At 33.7% G+C, this 16135-nt stretch overlaps 1 long non-coding RNA gene across 1 annotated transcript in view; it reads right to left on the reverse strand.

Annotated features, from left to right (window-relative positions):
- The window catches only part of LOC309662140, a 76317-nt gene extending 67323 nt beyond the window's left edge, over positions 1–8994 (reverse strand). The window contains exon 1 of the long non-coding RNA XR_014264530.1: positions 6406–8994. This is a non-coding gene — a long non-coding RNA (uncharacterized lncRNA). The remainder of the gene's footprint in view (positions 1–6405) is intronic.
- Positions 8995–16135: the final 7141 nt, after the last annotated feature.

Raw genomic sequence — 16135 nt, forward strand, 5'->3', positions numbered from 1 at the left:
TGGGACATATTTAAATTTAAAAAGTAAATTGTTCATTGTTTATCTGAAATTCAAATTTAACTGAATGTCTTGTACTTTTATTTGCTAAATTTGCTAATAAGACTTCCTTGCACATAGTAAGCAGTACATAGGTGTTAACTCATAATAGAATCAGCTCCTTTCCCTCATTTACAATTATACCTCAGGCATCCGTAGGCACTGGGACCTGAAATCTCTTTTTAGATTCTCCAGGATCTCTCCTTTTATTAAGGTACATTGTCCAAGTTCTTTGAAAATGTACTCTATAATTCTGATTCTTACGAACCTACATGTATAGCATGACAGTTGAAATTGTGTTTTGGGGTTTCATAAAATAATTTCACATATGCACTTATAGAGAATTTCTCCAAATTTTATGTACAGCTGCCATCAAGAAAAAACATTCAATAGAATTCAATCTTTTGAATAATTATGCATTTAAGTAAATTAGCCCAAGCCTGGAGTTATGAGAAAGTGTCTCCCTCTTGAATAACTATGCTTTCTTCTTCTGCACCTCTTTGTCAGTTTTTGAAGAAACTCAGAGTTAAGTTTTCTGACTCTTTCTCTTATCTATTCACCCCGCTGTCCTCCTAGAATTTTGACACTTTCCTATTACTCTTATTGTAGTAACTTTTTGCTTTCGTACTATTTGAGCCTATTATTGCAAAAGTTCTCAAATTACTTGGAAAAAGAGACAAAATTTATATGTGTTTAAAAATCTGTATGAAACGCTATAATTCTAAACCCATTCATATGCTAAACATATTGTTTCTATTCGTTTACTGGGTTTCCAAGGCAGTCTTCCATTTCCGCATGTCCCTACTAGTCAATTATAATAATGAAACCATAGTCCCGTAATGAAATGGACAATAAATAAAGGCATTATCCTCATTGCTCTAGCTTTGCTTCCTATCATGACAGTAAAAATTGTTGTTAGAATTATACCTGTAAGGTTAATTAGTCCATGAAACAGGAAGATAGTTATTTGTCTGTATCTTTTTAGTTTTATTATTTATCTTTTAATTTTATTTTATTAGTTATCTCTTTTCAGTTTTATTATTTATGATCTATCTAATCTGGCTCTATTTCTCTTTTTAGTTTTACGTGTAGGGTGGGCAAATGAGAAAACAAAATGTGTCTTTCCTTTTCCGCAGTTACCTTTTTCACCATCTGTTGCACATGCTTCAAGATGGAGTGACAAAGGATCTAATAAACTCATTCACACCGAACTGGCAGCATTGTCGGTCTTCTCCCCCATGGAGGCACCCATTTGATTTTGCAACTAAAAGCTAAAGCAAAGGGACACTGCTTAATACAAATGCGCTAATACACCTGGGGAAATTTTAGTCATTGTGGCACCAAAGTCTGACCAAGGCTTCAGACTTTAGAAGTTTAGGAATACGTCAAATCAAAGCATGCCGGTATCGCTTCTCCAGCATACTCCCTAGGTCTGCAGACTGACTTAGAAGAAAGCTCTTTATGCAGGTTCAAGAGAAAAACCAAGAAGCCCTTTCTTCTCCCTTGTCAAGATAGAGAATAAAATCTCAAGGGTCATTACTTAATTATCAAATCTTAGCTCGTAGAAAGGTAAACTAATAGTGGTATTTTATTATAAATAATATTCATTGCTTAATAATAGAGAATACACTGAGAACAACATTAGAACTAAGAAAGCACAGTTATTATAGAAAGAAACCACCAAGCATCTTTTAAATTAAGGAAAACATATTCCCTTGTCTCTCTTAGAATGACACACTGTAAAGCTTTTAAAAACCTTTGTTAACACCTTTATGAATATTAAAGAACAACATGAAAACTTTTTTTAAAGAAGTGATTTATTATTTAATGCTTATTTTATTTTTATTATTGTTGCCAAGCAAGCAACTTCTTAGTGGTGAAGTAAGAATGTTTTCATATTTTAGTGCTATAACATTTAGTTCATCTATTATTAATACAACTCATAAATACTCTCACCATCAAAAATATCCTCAAACAATCTTGTTTGGGCTGACTCAGACTTCACTTCCTCCCCAAGGGTTTCCAGTTTCTGGACTATAATTAGTTGTCATCTATTCTGACAGAGAAGATTCTACCAACTTTCCCCCATGTCTCAATAATGTTCTTGACAGTTTTTATATCCTGAAGCAACATAAACAGTTTACTAAGTGAGACCCACTTGTAGAGAAGGAAAAGGTAGAATGGGAAAAAACTTGTTATTTTTAGCTAAAGGTGTTTTTGTAGGATTATTTTCCTGAAAGCATTCATATTTTGCCAAATGTGTGACACAGGTTATGTCACCTTTTAAAACAATTTTAGTGACCTGTTTTAACACGCTGATTGTACATCTGTATGAAAAAGGAAGTATTTTCTTACTAATTAAGGGCCCTCCATTAAAAAATTTATGCTGTTAAATGATTCTTTTACATTTAATGCTTATATGTTCTGTCAAATATCTCAACTGTCATTTATTTCCTAAAACAATTGAGATAATACATGAGCATATGAAAATTTTAGTAGATTATACTCCTGGTAAATAATAATACTTCACAGCTACAGTTAACATGAAAAAGCTGGTCTTTCTATGACTATCTCAAGGGGTAAATGAGCCTATATTCCACTGTACAAGCACAGTGGCAAATGTTTCCTGAAGAAAAGCAAACAATAATCATAGCATAATCAGGCTGGGCTTCACTATCAGAGTGATTGCAAAGGTGGAAATCATCTTGTTTTTGAAGGCAGATCTTTGCTGAATCATGTATAGCTGTGTTTCAACCTTCTTGGCTGTACAAGGCATGCATACATATAATTTTTTAATTTGCACTCCCTCCGTGTTTTAGGCACATTCCTCCTATTCTTAAGATAAAACAGTAAATAATACAAGTCCCAGATTTCAAGATTCAAGTTTTTGGAGCTGGAGTCCAGAAGTAGATAAGTAAAGGGCAATTTACAGCATAGTATTATGAGCACTGTGGTAAAGATTCCAAGACCCAGAAAAGGGCTTTCCAACCAATTTAGAGGTGAGATAAAAGTGAGTATTTAATAAAGTTGTTGTAGAAGTAACAACATCTAAATTGAGTTCCAAAATATAAATAATACATCTTTAATGTGGAATTTGAAGTGGAAGTACAGATATATCTTAAATTAATAATTCTGATCATAAGATGCTCTTTCCTAGAAATTTTCACTGTGTCTATCTCTAATTCTGATTGTGTTTTCCATCTTTTCTACACTCCTCAGTTTACTCCTATTTTATGAGGCAGTGGAGTGGAACGGAGTGGTATATCAGGAAGTGAAGAAAAGCATGTTTTTGGAAATCACAAGGGGAAAAGGCTGGTCTTTTGCAGTGGTAAAACACACTAGTTGATAGTATGACCTGGATCTTCTTCTTTTAGATTTCCAATGCATCCTTTATGTGTCACTTTGAGCAAATTATTTAATCTCTCTTTGTCAAAGTCTCCTTATATGAAATATTGTCAAATCACAAGTTTTCCATGAGTGTTCAAAAATGAGTGAGTTCAAAAATGTACTATATGTAAGAATATTCAATATTCAACATTCAATATTCAATATGACTATTGAATATTCATATTCAATATTCAATATTCATCTGATGATGATGATATGATGATGATGATGATGATAATGATGATGATGATGGTGATGTTTTGTCAGCCTGTAATCGCAGGTGAATATTTAAATACTGTTGTCTCCATGGTAATATTCTAGACCAGGTTCTAACAAATTCATTTAAATCAAGCTAATTCCTCTTTAGATTGAGACAAAGAAGAATGCACTTTCCTCAAAAGTATTGCTTTGAGATAAATATAGCAAACCTGACACCTCAAGTTTTCTTTATCTAAATGGAAATAATACATATTTAGGATTTCCACTTCTAGCCATAGCACAATTACTATGTCAGACTATTGTACCCTTTGTAAACAAGTATGAAAAGAGATAAACTATGTGAGGCAGTTGTTTTCAAGTAATGGACAACAGAGGGCAAGCCTATTTTATTTGAAAGAAGAGAAACACTCTTACAAGTGAACTCTGCATTCACTCTGACTTGTTGCCTAGGAGATTTTTTTTAGACCACAGCACAGAGAGGAGGAACCCAAGACAAAATCTGCAGTCTCGATGAATGAAGCAGGCAGAAATAAGAGTTCCGAGCTTCCGAGCTGGAATTGGTTTGTGAGGCAGAAGAGTAGAAAAGAAAGCTGTACAGAGAAAAATACTTATGCCAGCATGTTATTGTCTCTGTCCCTTGGTTGAAGGAAAGGCTATGAATGCTTAGGGTGAGATTTTAAGGCCTGTCAGAGAGTAGCTGCCAGGGACTAATAACTGAACTAGAAGTTTCTCAGTGCTGAAAACTTTACAGTATGGCTCAGCCAGAGTGGAGATTCTTGCTGAGTACCCTAGGTGTGCAGTTGACACTCCAGAAAAATCATGCTTCCAAAGTAGGATCACAGACTAGAGCTAAGCAAAACATTGAAACAGAGCCACCCAAACAAAGCCTAAAATAAAAGCTCATAATGATCGATGTTCATTTAGCTGTCTGCCAGAACAAAACACAATACTTTAGAAGAAGAAAGATAATCCAGACATTTAACAATATAGCAAAAAGTCATAATTACTAGACATGAGAAAACAGAAACCAGAAATGTAATCCATAGCCAAGGGAAACAGAAATGTATTCTTCCACCAAAAAAAATAAAAGAGCTAATAGAAACAGACCCCAAAATGAAACTGACGTTAGAATTTGCAGACAAGGACTTTAAAACAGATATTATAAATATGATCAAGAATTTGAAAAAAAGAAATACAGCTGAGAATCTCAAACAAATATGGGAACTATGAACAAGAATTCTAACGAATTCTGAAAAATTCAAATATAAAATATCTGATATGAAAAGGTTACAGGAAAAGCAGAATGATCAGCAAATTTGAATTCAGATTAATAGAAATTATTCAAACTGAGTCAATGGAAAAAAAGCTGGGAAAAAAACAAGAGACTCACTCAGTTACATGAGGGATCAAATGTGATATACATGCAATTGGATTCTCCAAAGGAAAGAAGAGAGAGAAGGAAAAAATTGAAGCAATATTGGCCTCCAAATTTTCTAAATTTGGTGAAAAATGAGAATTCACAGACCCAAGAAGACCAGTAACTCCAAAGGAAGATAAATATAAAGAACCACACATAGGTATATCATAGTCAAACCTCTAAAAACCTAAGATAAAGAGAATAGGCACAGGACAGAAAAAACTAGATATATTTTATCAACGTAAAATTCCAGCAGACTTATCAGAAATAGTGAATGTAGGATGAAAATAGATGAACATTTTAATATGTTTAAAAAATGTTGTCAACCTAGAATTCCATATCTAAAGAAATTACCCTTCATAAAAGGAGCTGAAATTGAAATAAAGAAATAAAGAAATTTCAGATAAACAAAAGCTGAGAGAATTAGTTACCAGCAGAAACTACTATAAGAAATGGTGAAGGAAGTTCTTCATGCCAAAGGGAAATGGTACTGGATAGACTCTCAGAAACTCAGATATACATGAATGAACGGAAGGGACTGGAAATGGAAATTATAAGGATAAATATAAACATTATCTTTGTTTTATTTTATTAGTATATTTAAATGACAACTGACTACATGAAGCAAAAATAATAACATTAATAAAATATATGACAAGAAACACAAATGTTTGGAGGAATAAATGGAATTATATTATTTTGTTTTGTTTTGTTTTACATTTCATGTGAAGTAGTACAATATTAAGTCTGAGTAGACTATAATATATTGGAATCCCTAAAACAAATCTGGAGAAATTATACTCTCTGAATAACAATATATACTGTAGTAATCAAGGGAATGCAGTTTTCACATAAGGATTAAAAAAAAAAAAATACTAATGAAACAGAATAGATTCCAGAAATAGACTTGCACATATATAATTAATTGATTTTCAACAAAGTTGTCAGTGCAATGAAATGGGAAAAGGACAGTCAGAATAATCATATTTTTAAAAAACTGAACAAGCAAGCAGACAACAACAAAAACACAATCTACTCCACATCACATCATACAGAAAAAGCAATTTGCAACAGATCATACATTAAATGTAAAAGGAAATATTTTAAAGGTTCTGTATGAAAATAAAAGTAGCTGTTTTCACAACCGTGGGCTAGAAACACACCTTTTATATATGGCACAAACAGTTCTAATCATAGGAAACCAACAGACCCAAGAGTGTATAAAACTGCCAGGACCTTTCCTTCAGAGTTCCCTTATCACCAACCAGCCTGCTATTCCATGGGGAAAAATAGAGCAGTCACTTGCTTACACTATCATAGTAAGTGATTGAAGGATTGATTGTTACCTTCCTTGTTGTCTTGCTGCTTTAATGGCTATTCTGACACCTGACAGCTCAGCTCTTGCCAGTTCAGCTGACCACCTTACACACCTGCCAAAATCAAATAGCAATAATAAGTAGACATCTAGATGATTGAGACTCTTCTTAAATTAGAATTTAACATTATTATCAATAAGAAAACCTGAAATTAACAGATTATCACAGGAAAATCACTTATCTCCAAAATTAAATTTGGTAAATATTGATGTGATTCTTACTTTAGGGAATGGGGAGGGCATTGGTAAATTTGACAAGTAATAAAGGCCTTTATTTTGTAGTAAACTTTTTTCTGATGTACAATAAATATAAAAGTGTAAATAAATCAGTGAGTGTAAAATATAGTATAGCCTGAACAAATATCACAAAATGGACACACAAATCTAGCCGAGATATACCACATTAGCAGCACTCAAGAACAGCCAGGCTTTTCCCTCTCTCCCAAGTACCATCTCTTCTCTCTTTCCAAAGTTAAAAATTGTGAAGACGTCTAACATTATAGGTTAGGTTTTCCTGCCTTTTAGTTTTATATAAGTAGAATCATAAGGCAAATATTCTTGTATATTCTTTGACTCTTAAGCTTAACATTAAGTTGGCACTCTTCTCTTTTAAACTTTTCTCTCTGTTTCCTCTACATATATCATTCCAGGTATTCTTTTCATATTTATGTTATGGATCTTTAAAAAATATAACTAAAAATAAAGCTTAGTGGATCACTTTAACAGCAGATTAAACATTGCTGGGAAAAAATTATGAACAGATAGAGACAAAAATTCAAGTATAGAGTTTTCATTTGATTCTTGTTTGTACTCCAAGTTCTCTCCAACATATTTTGCAATTCCTAGACTTACTAAATAGGTTAATTTAAAGTCTGTATCTGTAACTGCATCATCCAGATTTCCTATGGACCTGTGTCTATTTCCTGTTTTTGTCTCTAATGGTCAAGACTTATCTTTTCATATACTTGATTATTATGAATTAAGTGCCAGACATTGCAAATAAAAATTATAGTTTAAGGTTCTGAGTGAATTTATATTCTCCCAGACAGGATTTACTTTTGCTCTGGAAGGCTGCTAGCAAGGAGAACCAGCAATTCCTTGTAATCTTGATCTAATCAGGGAAATGACAGGAAGTATGAGCTTCGGTCCTGCTAAGGACTTATCCCTGGCATATATCCCATATGAATCCCAGCTGAATGCCTGAGCTGTTTCTAGACTCCTCCTCCTTGGGAGGCACTGAACTTCACTTTGTACTACTCTTCCCTTTGGTTTCATGAGTCTACCAAGCACTTTTCTCATTCCTCTTAGACACCATTTTTAAAGTCAGCAACTGCATCAAAGGGAAAAAAACATAATGAGAAAAAAGTCAAGTGGAACTTTTAGAATTCAATAATACAGTATCTGAAATTAAAAATTCACAGGAGAGACAAATGATAGGCTAGACATGGCAAAAGAAATGATCCAACAAAAAATATCCTTCAAAAATGTGTTTCTGTGCCTTTGATCTTATGTCTTTCTGTTTTCACAGTGTCCAGTGACATCCACAGTGTCCAGTGACATCCAGATGATAAATATTCCTTAACTTGGGTCCCCTGTGTGACAATGACATGGATCACAGTGCCCACTGAACTAAGATAAACATGTGGTTCAAGAGAAATATAAACATTTGATTTTCAAGTCACTGAGATTAGGGAGTTGTTTTTTTACTCCAGCTTATTCTGTAACATTCTGACTAATAAAGATGTTTCAATGTTGGAAAAGCTATTAATGTAATTTCCTCATGTCTTATCAGATTTAAAAGGAAAATAGAATGATTGTATCAGTATATGATAAAAGTATATGGTAACTTTCATCACAAATTCATAGTAAGAAATCTTAGTAAAGCAGGAAAAAGAGGAAGTTGTTCAATATTTTGAAAGGTCTTAGTAAATCCTCTTAATACACATTTTAAATAAAATTTTCATTTTAGAAAAGTTTTAGATTTTCAGAAAAATTGAAAATGTATTATAGAAAGTAGCACCCAGTTTCCCAGATTAATAGTACCTCACATCAGTATGGTATATTTGTTCAATTAATGACATAATATTGATATGTGGTTGTGATGGTTAATTTTATGTGTCAACCTGACTAGGCTAAGAGATGCCAAGAGAGCTGCTTATTTTTAGGCATGTCTGTAAAGGTGGCTCTGGAAGAGTTTAGCATTTGAATCAGTGAACTGAGTAAAAAATAATCACCCTCATTAGTGCAAATGGGTATTATCCAAACTGTTGAGGCCAAAATAGAACAAAAAAGTGAAGGAAGGACAAACTCACTCTCTCTCTTTGAGCTGAGACATCCATCTTTGTTTGCCCTCAGAAATGGAAATTGGTACTCCTGGTTCTCTGACTTTTGGACTCAGGCCGGTATTTGCACCATCACCTTCACCCTACCCAATTTCTCAGGACTTCGGTTTCAAATCGAGTTAGCTATACCACTGCTTTCTTGGTTCTCCAGCTTGCAGAGTGCAGATCATGGGACTTCTCAGCTCCATAAATGCACAAGCCAGTTTCTATAGTAAGTCTCCAGAATATATATATATATATATATATATATATATATATATATATATATATATACATATATATATATATATATCTCCAATTGATTGATTCTGTTTCTCTGGAGAACTTGAATACAATTTTTATGAAGTAAAGTCCACTTCATAAAAATTGTATTCAAGTTCTCCAGAGAAACAGATACTACGTTACGTTTAGTCATCACATTTTCTTAAGCTCCTCTTGACTGTGGTATTTTCTCAGATTTTCTTTGATTTTGATAGCCTTGACAGTTTTGAAAAATGTTGATCAGATATTTTGTAGAGTATTCCCTTATTGGAATCTGGCTTATTGGAATTTTTTCTCATAATAGACTGGGGTTTGTGTTTGAAGACCACTAACATAAAGTCATATTTTCATAACATCATATCAAGAGTACATATTACTAACATGACATCACTGGTGATGTTAATCTTGATCATCTGAATAAGGAAGTGTTTGTCAGTTAAGTTACTTTATTCCCCCATATTGCACTCTTGGGAAGAAGGACACTAGATCAGTCCATACCTAAGGAGTGGACATTATGTTCCTCCTTTTTCAGGGCAGAGTGTTTACATAAATTATTGATCATTTTTCAGCAAGGGACATTTTCTCTTCTCTCCCATTTATTTACTTATTCAATTATTTGTTTACATCAATATGAAGTCATAGATATTTATTTTATACTTTGGGTTATGATCCAATACTTTGTTATTTTACTGTTCAGATTGCTTCATATTTGATCCTTGAGGTATTTTTTCAGTTGACTCCTGTATTCCCATCATTGTGGGGTTTGGGGATTTTTGAGTATTTCCTTCCTTTCTGTCATGAAAAGATAGTCCATGCTCAGCTTATATATTTCAATGTCCCAGTCCTAGTATCAGCCATTAACTTCAAAGAGTCTTGGTTCCAATTATTGTAGACTGGTATTAAAAACCAAAAATCTGGGAACTAGATGCGCTTATTCCTACTGGAGTGTAATTGATTCTAGGGCATATCAGATAACAGAGTAAGGAAATACATATGTTCAATAAATATTTTAATGATGAAGTATTCTATTCGATGCATTCCCATTAAAGTCATGAGCAATGCATGGTGCCCCCAGCCATTATTTCATTTCAACATTGCACAAAAAAATCCTAGCAAGACAAGGACCAAAAAAAATAAGTATCTAATAAAGCTGATTATAAACATATACTTAAGCTAGTAGTTCTACTCCTAAAGAAAATCCTCACCCTATGGGCAGAAGGATATACATAAGACTGTTAATAACAGCATTGCTTAGAGCACTAAAAATTGAAACAATTTATTATATTTTTAGGTATAATAAATACATTGTGGAACATCATATGTGTCTCACTTTACTGCTAATTCAAATGAATATACTAGAGCCATATATATTCAATTCATATATATATATATATGAAAAATAAGTTGTTCAGTGAAAAGAGAAAATGGCTGGATTATGAAAAATATTCCATTTATACAGTTTGAATACATGTAAAACAACAGTGTATTTTATGTATAGATATATGCATATGCAGTAAAAATGTTTAAATATAGAAAAGAATGAATAGCCTTTATGATAAGAAAAAGGAGGAGGATTGAAATCAAAGGAGTACCTAAAGTATTCTTTTTAAGATAATTATTGACCCCCACATTGTTTAATTCAATGACCAACTTTCAGTTGTGACCTTATTTGACATATCATCATTTACCAAAGTTAATAACATCTTCATCCTAGAAGTGTTCTATTCTTGGCTTCTAGACATCACTTTCTTTGATTTTTTTTTTTCCTTTGACACTGATCATACTTTGTCTCCCCTATTAATTACAATTCTTATCAACTTCTTAAATTTGGAATGCCCTGGGAATCATTTTTTGACTCTTCTAGTTTCCTTTTTTGTCAGTGATTTCTACTGGTTCACAATCTCCATTATCATCTATGTAACGATGACTCCCAAATTTGTATCGCTTGTCCAGACTTCTCCACTAAACTCTATAAAACTCTATACAACTGTGTACTTGCCATCTTTACTTGGAACACGTCAAATTTGAAATGCTCCAAACACAATGTGGATTTTCCCTCTAGAACCTGCTCCACCCTCACACGTTCTTCCCCGTCATTGGACTCCAACATTCTAGTCTATCAGAAAAACAACAACAACAAAACAAAGCTTGATTCATCTTTGAAACATTTCATTTATATCCCACAACTAATATGTCAAAAAAATTGACTTTAGTTCAAAATATGCATAGAACCTGATGACAGCCCACCACCTCCCCCGAGCCCCAAGCCTCCTCTAAGGCACTATTACCACTCGCCCAGATTACTTGGTAATCTCCTATCCCTACTTCCATTCTTGTCCCCACAGAGACTCTTGGAAACACAGCAACCAAAGTGACCCTTCCAATATGTCAGTGCTATCAAGTCATTGCTCTGCTGAAAACCCTCCAGTGGCAACTCATCACATTCGGAGTAAAGCCAGTGGCTTCCCAATGGGCCAGCATGCTCTGCACAACCCGAGTCTGTCAAAACTCTGACCTCACCACAAGTCCTATCTTCATTTGCCACACTATCCTCCTTGCCATTTCTCAAATATGCCAGACATACTCCTGTCTCAGCGTATTACCACTGTTATTTTCCTCTGTTTGAAACACTGTTCCCTTCTCCTTTATTCTTAGCCTGATTTCTTAAAACTCAAAAAATAAAAATAAAAAAAAAGAACCTCCCCACTCCCATTCATGTGCTCCCCAGAGTAAACATCATACTTTATTTTTCCCAAGCATGCCTCATCTTCTACCGTACTGTATAACGGACTTATTTATATGTTCACCTTCTTTTTCTTCCCATTAATAAGTACACTCCAAGATTCATGATCATTCTTAGTTCTTATTCCTACATTCAATGTACCATATAGTGTTTGGCACACACTAGGGACTCAATAAAATTTACTGGGTTAATTAATTAATCTTTAGAAAGACAATAAAATGGCCTGGAAATCTGCATTATTATGGCAGCAAAATTGCATCCTCATCAGATTTTTGGTATTGTATTTTAACTATTTATTTAAGACAAATAATAAAGAAGCCCATTGTGTTACTAATTACAGTAATCATGTACTGCTATTTCTTAAAGGAGAAACTCATTTTCAGAATAATAAAAGGATATAAGACATAATTACATAAGAATTCTGAAGTAATAAAACACAGGGATAAAAAGAATAAATTTTTAGGAAGTATTTTTTACATATATACAAGTAAACTGATATGACCTTCAAAATGTTAAAAAAGAAAATAAGTAAGCTCTGAAGTTCATTTAATGAGTAACATCGCTGGCTTCTAAAAAGTCATCTTTATTATGAGAAGAGCAACTGGCAATATCTCAGCAAAGAAGTCTCAGGGGATTCTTCTACCAGACATAGCTGAAACAATCTAGTTGCACTGGGGATTGGACATGACTAGTTCAAAGTCAGTGAACTGTGGGTGGCATGCCGAGAATAGAGACTTTTTTTGAGAGAAGGTTACAAAAGTGATTCCAAAGAGAGATGTACCTGTCATTGATTTCTTAAACTCTAGTACAACAGAAATAAAACAGTACAGTTTCTCTCTGGAAGATTAAAAATAGGTATTTTCAAGCTGGCCCTTTTACCATTTCTATAATCCTTTGTGAGCAACTATAATTGTTATTGTGTTTCTCTTGTTAAAGTGTATTCAGCAGAAAAAAATTTTAATTAAGAGAATCAATGGTACAGTTATCTTTTGTTTTTCCCTCTTGTTGAGGATAAGATCTTAAAACCAAAAGACAAGATCAGGAAGTTGCTTTACTTAAACTTTCAACTTAAACAAACAAACCTCTCTGTCTCTTTTGTCCAGATCTAATAGTGATATGGTATCACACAATTTGTTAGGAGTAAATGGATCTCAGGTAGCCTGTGAAATTATAAGGGCTTAGATAAAATTAAACTACACCATCAATTAGAATTGCAATTCATTTCAATATGTTTATTCTTTTCAAATGTAACCAATTTTACTTAACCACAAAGATGTCCATTTTTAAAATCACAATCAAGAACAAAATATCCTGATTTACCACATCCATTGAAATACACATGACACTTTTATACATCTTTCAAGATTGACTGTAAGAAAAATTACTGGTTCTTAGAAATGTTGAAAGATAAAATTGGCATTCTTTGCTTCTGTGTAATTTGATTTTAAGTTTAACTTATGAATGGAGAGATTACATAAATAAATTCTGGTTTATTGTTTATTGTTCCATCCCTGTTATCCAATAAATCTCCCACAGATTACACAATACAGGCTGTACTACTAATAAGTCTGTGTTAGTTCTTCTAACATAGATTCTGATCATCAAATGGTTCATGCAGAATGAAATTTTGTAATAACTGTTGAAAGTGGATATATATACAAATAAAATTGTTTTCTTCATTTGTTACAGTCATACCTAAAAACCAGTTGGACAGATTTATATAACATTTGTAACATATGTTTTGGATACCTTAAACTGGCATGTAATCTGTGTAGTGTGCACAAAATTATTTGGGCAGTTACCCAAGGAAACTCAAAGGGTGACAGTGACCACCAAGACAGTGGGAACTTTGTAGCTATAAGAGGCTTTTGTGACTGCAAATCAGGAGAGATCTGCCATTTATTAAAAGCACCATGGAAAGGGGTTTCAAATAAAACACTGTAATTCAACAGCTATAAAAGTCCATGTTCCAAAGAACAAATTCTGTTTTGTGATAGAGCACTTCTCATATGGGCACGTCCATACAGCAAGCCTTCGCACGCTAGACTCAGAGGTTTATATAATTTTGTTTCATGGTTCACAAACAAAATTGAGAGTCTAACTAGTTTTAAATGAGATTCTAAATCAGGTTAGAAAAGCTGAAAGAGGCATAGCTGGAGTGCGTGATTTAAATATAAAATCACTTTTTAAAAAATTTTATAGAAAAGAGGTAATCCCTAAAGGTCTTATTGCCCCAGTATAGTTTCAGAATCCAACATTTTAGTTAAGCTCTAATTTGATTTCCAGTAGTACATTATCTTTGCAGGACTATCTTATGATCCTGAGATAAACACACATATGCACAGACACACAATAAATGTCCATTTTAAGCATTCATAGATTAAAATCCAGTTAATGAACAATTTCTTTAAAACTTCTGAGTTCCGTAATGTGTAATTGCATCTTTGTATGTACCTTTTCTTTGAGTTGTGTAGGGCTGATAAATTATTTGTTGACCAGTAATTCATAACAATACAGATTTTATATCTTTTGTGTTGTTTTCTTTAAATATCTATATTTATCTATTCTTCCTTTCATATTTCAAAAGGGCATGTTTTAAGTGAAACTATGCAAGGATAAGAGAAAGTAAAAAACAAAAGTTCACTTCAGGTCCTAAGAATAAGAATTAATATTTAGACCCCCTTCTCCAAACTGCTACTTAAGTCAAACAAGGAAAGTGTTGCAACAAACGTATCTTGTAGCTCAAAAACAAAAGAAAAAAATTACGTTTTGAATGAATTAAAGTGGATTCTAAGCAAACCAGGATATTTCATTCCTAGTGTATTAGTTTTCTACGGCTACCCAAAAAATGTACCACACGATGGGTTGTTTAAACAACAGAAATTAATTTCCTCACTATTCTGGAGGCTAGGCCCAAGATCAAAGTTTTGGCAAGGTTGGTTTCTTCTGGTTTCCTCCTAAGCCTCTCAGTTTGTAGATGGTTTCTTCACCTGGTCTTCTCTCTGTAGCCATCTGTATCCAAATATCCTCTTCTTATAAAGACAAGTCATATTGAATTAGGGCCCACCATAATGACCTTATTTTAACTTAATTGCGTCTTTAAAAATCCATCTTCCAATTACGGTTACATTCTGAGGTCCTGGGAGTTAGGACTTTAACATATGAATTTGGGAGGCACACAATTCAGCCCATAACACCTGGGTCAAGTCACTTTGCCCTGAATTATGTTCTGATTCTAAATATGTTTTGAGAGTTAAGTCTGAAGTTTATATTGAAATGCAAATCTCCAATCAGATAAACAATTGTAACTCCCATGCACAATTAGAACATTGGGAGGGATAAATAAATTGAGTAGTCATGAAAAAATAAATGCCGTAAGTATATTTAATGCCCCAGAATGAGAAATACACATGCAACTTGATGTTGAGAGTGATTAGAAAGGCTAGGTTATAAATTTGGATAGATAAGAATTTATTGATGTGGGACCATTCACCCAAAACTCTAGGTATAAGACCCTGACAAAGGTCCCATGGATGGTTCAAACCTACAACTACAATGACTGCTAAAACCTTGAAAAAAACAATGGGCACACTGACCAAAGTTGAAATGCCAAAGTTCCCATGGAAGAAGGTGAAGAGAGGCATGCAAAGTTTCAGTGATATGGGCATGATATCCACATCCAAAACACTCATCAAATGATTGTTTCATGAGAAAGCCAAGGCATACCATTTACCAAGTCCACGAGAAAAACACTGTTGTGTGATTATCACTCAATTGTGGATCCTCTGTAGCCAGGCCTGAGAGTAAGATAAAACTCTGTTAAAGAACTTGGCCTTCTTATGGCTACGGGGATAGTAGAATCCAAAAACAAGAGGTAGCAACATTTAACCGCCGAAAGCCAGGGTTAACAATTATTGCAATGGCCACCAAGACTGGAATGACATTCAAGGTGGCCTGATATGTAAAGATTTGTAGAGATAGTTAGTAGAATACAAGTGGAAGTGCAAAAGAAATGGACATAAAACAATGTTAACCCTCAGATTGTAACAGCAGAATAAATAAAAGATAAATGCCTGGGAGACAGAGACCAGTCATTCCAATGAAAACCATGATCCCATGTAGAATTTTCAAATTTGAGGCAGTTTTCAGGTCCAGGAACTAATGCATACATTGGTGACCATATATCCAGAGACAAGGGCCCTGAAAAATCATGTCAAGTATAAATGGTAATGACTCCCCAGTACTTACAAGGGACCTTTGGTCAAAAGAAGAATGTCCAGATATTTCAAAGACCTTTGAACACAGGATATGAGTTGAATAGTTGTCAAGAGTTCTAAAGCATCATCATGAACCAT

The sequence above is a fragment of the Balaenoptera physalus genome, assembly GCF_965194825.1.
Source record: "Balaenoptera physalus genome assembly, chromosome: 5".
NCBI classification, from domain to species: Eukaryota; Metazoa; Chordata; class Mammalia; order Artiodactyla; family Balaenopteridae; genus Balaenoptera; species Balaenoptera physalus.